Below are 7955 nucleotides of genomic sequence, written 5' to 3' on the forward strand. Positions count from 1 at the left end.
ATACAATTTCCAAATTCCCTCAGTAGATTAAATAATATGCAAACAACACCAAGTAGCATTCTGACAAAATAAATCATGTGGGACAGAATTGTAATTTTTGGTACAAAATTAAGCTCGGGTTTTACTACATTTTGTGACCCGCGGGTAGAATATCCCTATCCTTCATATCCAATATATGAAAAAGTCTTATAATCTTGTATTAACACGGTATAAATGACACACAACAACGACTGCCAACGATTAGTAATTTTTATCTATTGAAAACAGGAGCAAGCGAATTAGTATTTTTCTTCAGTAACAAGAGTTACCTACTCTTGTACTATTATCATCATTGGGGAGATTGAGGTTCTTCTGAATAAGATAAAATAAAGTACCATCTCCCTCCCCAATTTCCGAATAACATTTTTTTAGATGTATTCAAGGTTCTTGATATAAAATGCTGCCTACACATCATGTGAATTCACTTGAAATGAAATGTCCTTCATGTGAAATTCATGTGCATTTCATGTAAAAAAACCAACAACAATAAAAACATGTGAACTTATGTATGGTGGCATATTTCTGCCATCGAGTTGCCGACTTACGACTTAATGATGTCGACATAATTAAGGCATTATGTCGACATCATATGGGAAGATGTCGACATAAATAGAAGAATATGTCGACTTACCACATGTACATGCCACATAATGATTCGAAGATAATTATGTAGAACGTCGGTAACTCGGCGATTAATCGTGTTTATGCTCGAGTGTGACACCGACTTGTCAGTTATTGATGTCGACATCTAAACTAAAAGATGTCGACATCTGATCTTGAAAGTGGAAATCAAAGGCCACCCTTTCATAAAACACTGTGTATATGCAGCAAGGCCCCATACAGCAGAGATCGATGTTGATTTTGTTATCCAGGTACGTTTTTATTTATTTGATTTCAAAATTAAAAATTGTACTCCTGCACATCCCGGCCATGCAGCTGTAGCCTCAGCGGCGGGTACGTAGCTGTTAGTCCGACCTGAAGAAGTTAGGAGTGCAAAAGGACTCTGCTTTGTACAACGAATTTCCATCCTCTTGGCCATAATCATTTTTAATATATATAACCGTGGGTTGAAAATTCGTTTAAAATTCGTGTGTGTGTTTTGTGGATTAGCATTCGTACCAAGTCCATGTAGTACATACCGTACTATATTATATTAATAGAATGAAAGGAAAATGAAAAATGCAAAACAATGATTTTTTCATGTTTTTTTTTTCTTCTTGCGATTCACCAAAAATTTTAAAAGCCATAAAGGTCACAGTGCAGGTAAACAATACACATTGGGAAACTAGCTTTACTTTTTTTGCTTGCCCTGTCCATATATATACATAAATATTACATCCCTCGGTACACTTATGAAAAGGCACAACGAATTTTTCTTACGGTCTTAATGGCCAGATTCAACCTTTGGGCTAAAAAATTCTCCCGGGACGCGGTTTTAGCTCCAAACTCGGGATATATCTATATCTATTTTTTGTAGTAAAAACGTAGTAAAAAAACGTCACGTGCTTATACCTCATACTTGCCATTGGTCGGAATATACAATTGTATTATGGGTAACTAGTGATCACGTGATTGTGTGTTTACTACCAAATATGGTGATAGTTTGCTTGCCATTTCTTCGGAAAATTGATTTATTTTAAAATATTTAGACTCCAAAATGTCATTAATATTGCATGCATATCATTTTGACTTGCACATATGTACTGTTTTAGTATAAATAATCAACTGAAATGAGCTACAAAACTGCCACTTCCACGTTTTGTAAATAAATAATATAATGCGAATTGACCAATTCAATAGGTCAAACCGTCTAATCTAGGATCAGCGAAGATCGGCTGCTCCCGGCTAAATTCGTAGAATTCTAAATTATATTATATATATTATTTCCTGCTTTAGGATTCATAACAGATACATATAACAGAAAAAATAAGATTGTCAAAAAGGCCAAAATTAAACAAATTATATATACCAGGTCAGAGAAATCACTATATTTGGAAGTAAACACACACTCATGTGATCACTAGTTACCCATAATACAATTCCATATTTTATGATTCGGCCAATGGTATGAATGAGGTATAAGCACGTGACTTGTTTACTACGTTTGACTACAAAGAACGCGTGTTTTGTACCATTATGGCAAGGGGAAAATCCCCCGCGGATCGTGGTTTCATTTCCACCATTTGAAATTGCTAAGCAATACTATCATAGCATTGTTTAACTTCCAAATTATTTCCAAACAAATGGTTAAGCTTCCGCGTAGCACATTTAGCTTTTTGATTATCTAATACATGTACTTGTACACATACAATACTAAGGAAAACGATGTGCATGCACGGGCTTATGCACGGGCACGGGCTTATGTGCTAAATTATCGAAACTAATAAGTTGATGATCAAATTTTCATTGATAACTTTTAGTTTATGTAAATTAACAAAAATAAAGTAGCCTATCCAAATGACGTTCAGCAATTTTGTGTGTATTTTCATAAATATTTATACGGCGACACCTGTTGTTAATTAGCCAAACTGTTGTCGTCTGCAACCTGACTTAACGTGACCATGCCCCGTTTGGTACACGATCCCTTTTGGTACAAAGTTCGGGTTTTCCTCTCTAAAATCCTAGTTACTGTGTTTTGTTATTTATACTATTGTGATGTGTAAATACAAGTATAAAATGACAAATATTGAATCACATGGAATGCGTATTGAAAATATCGCGCAAAAGAAATGTCAAATTTGTACCAAATGGGGTACAGTAACGTTACAGCTGCTCGCGATCGCTATGGCAAACTTCAACTTAGGAAACATTGAGAATATTTTGGGACAGGGTATTGATTTTGAAGGGTCCAATGATGAAATGACTATGTCACAAGAAATAATTGGTGTTTAATCGTGTGTATATATGTCTAATTAACACAAAAAATGATATAAAGTGATTAAAGTGAATAGTCGGGCAAAAAAACCCAGTCTAGATGCGTTCATTGGCCTTCCAAAAGTTCTCACATATTAATACGACGGTTAAGTTCTGCTTAGTTTCCCAGTTCTGACCATTAAAGTAAAGAAAAGTTGAAAGCATTGAAAGCGAGGCTGCGTGGAAATTTAACCACGGACATAGTGAGCCGGGAGGACGTTTTAGAATTTCCATACTTTAAATTAATTTCTTCGTACGCAGACAAATTTTGACGAGAGATTTTATTTTTCCATTTCATAAGAAATTATACTGGATACATTCACACCATTTTTACCGACTTTAGCCATCCTTGCCCAACTGTTCACTTTAATTACTGCGCAATCATAGTACTTCATTTCATATAGGACATAGTGCCACGGAATTTTTTCGGGATGCAATTATTTATTTTTAATATTTTTATCTTCAAGTAAAATTAGAAGCTCAAACTTTTCAATGGTGATAATGGTGTAAAGTCAGTAACTTTTGTAACTGAGGAAAAATTCTAAATCTTCTGCTTTTGTTTTTGATAGAGAAAAAAAATTACCATTTGTCAGCGGGGAGCATAAAAATTGACATCGAAAGCTTTTTATGTGAAATCATGAAAGTTAACATTCTGATAATCTATTAATTTTACAATTTAAGAATATAAATTATCTGGCATCATTTCATGGAGGCTGATGTGACAGGACCAGAATCTAAAGGTAGGAAGAAGGGAGACAACCTTCAGCGCCTGTCAACGCGACATTCTTAGAACACCTTAGCTTCCATTCAACGGGAACCAAATCAGCAGCCAGAAAAAGGTGTTTTGTCTGTGGGCCTGGTGAGATGGAGCTGTATAGAGCACAACATCAGGGACGTCCTGCTCCAAGACGTCTCAGAAGGGATACCACTTTCCATCGTAAACAGTTCTGCCAGATGTCAAAGTTCATGTACATCTACTAAAGTTAAGTTGAAATTATAATTGATGTTGACCAGGAAATGTACCAGTCTAAATTTTGATTGTAAAATACATGGAAAGTGAATAATAATCTTAACTTTTCCACTTTGTGTAAAAAATCCTTCCAAACGGATTATCAACTTTGATTGAAATATTATGACAAACCATGTGGATTTGCTATGCTATAAAGTTTTTTTTTTTCGTTTTTCTAATTCAAAAATGAATGCAGATTAAATATGTTAATCAAATATGTGGATGAACTTAATTTGAAACATGTTTGTTTTGCTGAAAATTTGCAAAAAAAAAAAAAAAAAGAAAATAATAATAATATCAATATAAAATATTCATGATTGTAATTTTATTGTTGTTGTTTTTGTACTTGCTGTAAAGTGAGCTGTAAAGTGCTGCCCTGCAGGTAGGGCGTTAGAATTGTACCTGCTGCCCCTATTGCATGATCGTAAAAGGCGACTAAATTTAGGATCTTATCTTTTGTCTTCTTCCTAACTGACTTTATCTTTCCTAATGCCTCTCTTGGCACCGCCTCACCCGTGGCATTCAATCGCGACATCTCGGAGTAATTTCCGTGAACCTTCGGAAATATATCACCTCGAGTGCATGCATGGAGGGGCACGTGGTATGTTCACGTGGTGTGTACGTCATATTCCAAAATGGCTGCGCCCATGAAATGGCATGAAATCAACACGAAGGAACGCAGTACGTTTTTGTTTGATGTGTTCTAGCACAACAAAGCGTCTGGAACCAGAAATACAAATCTGAAGGCGTTTGTGATAAGCTAGAGATGGGACATGTATTTCCGAAGACCACGCGAAACAGGTGAATATATGCGGTTCTTGTTTGAATAAATTTAAAACCTGAAGAATGAAGTATAATTATTTTGTTAAGAGTTCTGTTTTAAATATGCAGTTCGTGTACACTATATACAGATATGTTTATACTATTATTAGTTAATAGTGCTTATAATTTATCTATGCATCAATGTAAATGATTGAAAAGACATATTAATTGATATTGCATGTTGATGTTTGATTTTTTTTCAGAAGGAAAGAATTAATTTCACAATCACAAAGACGGCATAGAAATGAGATCGTATATTCCTTGGGTGATCCGGTGATCCATATGCACTTAACAGAGGAATAACAGTATGGCACACAGAAAGTACCAGTAGAACTACCACTTCAAAATGATTATGTAAATGTTAAATCCATGGTATATCTGTATTGCATTAATGCACAAGATAAGAATATCTTCTTGTTTTGATAAATATATTATGCAAATGAATTATAAGCGAATGACAGAGATACAATTATGCTGTACAGTATATATTGTTATATAATATTGTATGTGAATATCTTCATTTTATTCAATTACATTTATAATACTGCGTAATGTATTCCTAAGAGTAAGATACATGCAACACAATACCTGAACAAAACATACATGTATATGCACAGGGGTTTGACATTCTGCCAAAAATATATACATGTATATATATATACTGCATTGTATGTATTATTGCGTGCATGTATGGAACATTTATTATAAGTTCACATTATTTTTTATTCAATCTTCAAGTCCAATACTGTTTTGATATCTGGATCATCACAAAATGTAACTTACCTATAGGCACAATTATGTTTCAAATAATGTTGATGGTATTTGTGTTTTGCAGGCCTATAAAGATTGACATATGGAAAGGCCATTACTTATCACTTCAAAATATGGGATGTCAAAGATGCACCATGTATATATGCAGTCATCAAAACTAAGAGGAGACATTACCTTATGAATACCGCATAATGGAGGAGATTCTGAATGTACATGAATGCCTATATAGATGTGCATGTATATATTGTCTCTTGAAAAGGTGTCAGCAAATCTTCATTTTTTTTCCATTGCATATTATTTTCTTAACAAGCATTTGATATGATCTGAGCCTCTGAGGAAAGTTAAGTGATTAAAATGTCTGGTTTAGGTTTTTTATGACTAAGTCAGAATTATTTTGAATTGTCATAATAAGATCACTTGCTTGATCAAGAACAGCTATAGTTTTGCCCAAGTTTGTCTATTTTGTAGATATTTGCTTCCATTAATATTACAAAATACATACTACTTAATATGAAAAAAAAGCATGACGATTGTTTGTGACGAAGAAGTGTAAAGTGCAATATACAGTAAAGTGTACAGCTTGAAATATTTATGCTTTTACTGATCAATGGTTTACCAGTATTTGATTTTCTCTTTCCAGGAAAAGTTATCAAAAGACACCACTGAATGCCAAGTTTGAAAGTTTGTTTTGGATGTGACAGCACATAGCATAAGATAAATGGAAAAGACACAAGTTTAAGGCTATCTGGATTCCCTTGTCATCGCAACAACCTTTTAATACACCTATGTGTGTCCAGTTCGAAAAAGTGGCCCTACCATTCTTGGATATTGTAAAATAACTGTCACTAAAACATATACCAGTTCATCAGACTTTTTAGTAACCTAAGTGACTTTGAGATTTCACTATTCAATAGAACATCAATCGCCAAATTGATAAGTAAATAAAGAGAAAAAGTATTAAAATCAAAGATTCTTATTTCTTTTAAGGTAATTTAGCATACAGGGTACAACCTACTTAATAATACATATGTATATGGAAAATCAAAAATGTTAACTTTTCTTGTCCAAGTGTTTTCATTTGATATGTACAGTATGTATAGTTTCCCTTCAAGCCAAGTACTGGTATACATGTAAAAAAGACATTAAAATTATGTATTTAGTAATAAATAGCTGTGGTATTATGTGATTTAAATACTTATTACCCGGTACTCCTGTTTATTCTTTAGAGAAAAAAAACAACAAACTACAAGACATTCTATTGGAGCTGCATGCAGTGCATGTGACTGGGTGCATGGTTAAGATATGACAAAATACAACAAGACACTGAAGGTCACAGAGTTTGAATCCCATTTGTGGCAGTTTTCCTGTATTAATGCTGGGGTTTTTGTTTTTCTCTAGGTACTCCAGATTTCTTCGATCCTAGCTATTAAACATGCTAATCAAACCACACCAGGCAACAAAGTATCTGTTTTCTTTTTCACACTCACCAAAAACATCCTAACCAATGATGTGGAGTCAGAATTCATTATTAAAATCAAAATATATGTAGTTCTTTTATTCCTAATGACTTCCTACTTTTCTTGCATCAAGATACATTGGAACCCAGGTATAATGAAATCCTCACCAGAGAATGGAGTACAAATTGTAGCTAACACATGTGTATGTACATTCTGTACATGGAAATCATTCCAATATAATTTGAAACAATAAAACAGTTTAGCATCAGCATTTCTTTCAATATTTGATATATAGATGTTTCGATATTTGAGATATAGATGTTGATTATTGTAAATTCTGCCTTAGCACCATCTCTGTATAAAGACCACCTGCTTATAATTTTTAAACGACTTTTAAGTGTCTAAAATGGATGTTTATAACACAATTTAGTCTGTGTATAAAGTGGAAAGATCTATATTATAGATAAGTTTGACTATAGTTATCAAATGCACACAAAAACACAGTACATCAGATGTGTCCTCTAGTAAATAGATTACTTTTACATTTAAACATTTTGAGGCAGAGTGGTTAAGGTGTTCCAACATTACAACTACTCCTTCACCTCTGGGTTTCAAGTTTGAACCCTAATAGGCAAGCTACCAAAGTACTGATCATTGGTTTATTGATTTTCTCTGGATAATTCAGCTTCCTCCAACTAAACATGGTACAAGGTAATCTCACCAAGGTACAATACAATAGGCAGTAAAGATCTTTGCAAATGCTCACATAGGGTAAGAGAAAAAGAATCGTTCACTCTCTTTTGGTGAGACAGGAGATCTCGACCCTCGGGATAAGATTTTTATACTTTTTGTTTGTTTGAATTTTACTCCTTGGTTTGTTATCCTGTCTCGGCCCAAAGGGGTTTTATGATTTTATTACTTTTTAATATTCAACCTATATTGTT

General features: G+C 33.7%; 1 long non-coding RNA gene across 1 annotated transcript; it reads left to right on the forward strand.

Moving 5' to 3' along the window:
• The first annotated feature begins 4532 nt into the window (after positions 1-4532).
• LOC138330446 (uncharacterized) lies at positions 4533-7003 on the forward strand. The gene is made up of 4 exons (XR_011209570.1): positions 4533-4762; positions 4987-5137; positions 5619-5813; positions 6195-7003. It is a non-coding gene; the product is annotated as an uncharacterized lncRNA (long non-coding RNA).
• Positions 7004-7955: the final 952 nt, after the last annotated feature.

This window comes from Argopecten irradians, chromosome 8 (genome assembly GCF_041381155.1).
Source record: "Argopecten irradians isolate NY chromosome 8, Ai_NY, whole genome shotgun sequence".
Classification (NCBI taxonomy): domain Eukaryota; kingdom Metazoa; phylum Mollusca; class Bivalvia; order Pectinida; family Pectinidae; genus Argopecten; species Argopecten irradians.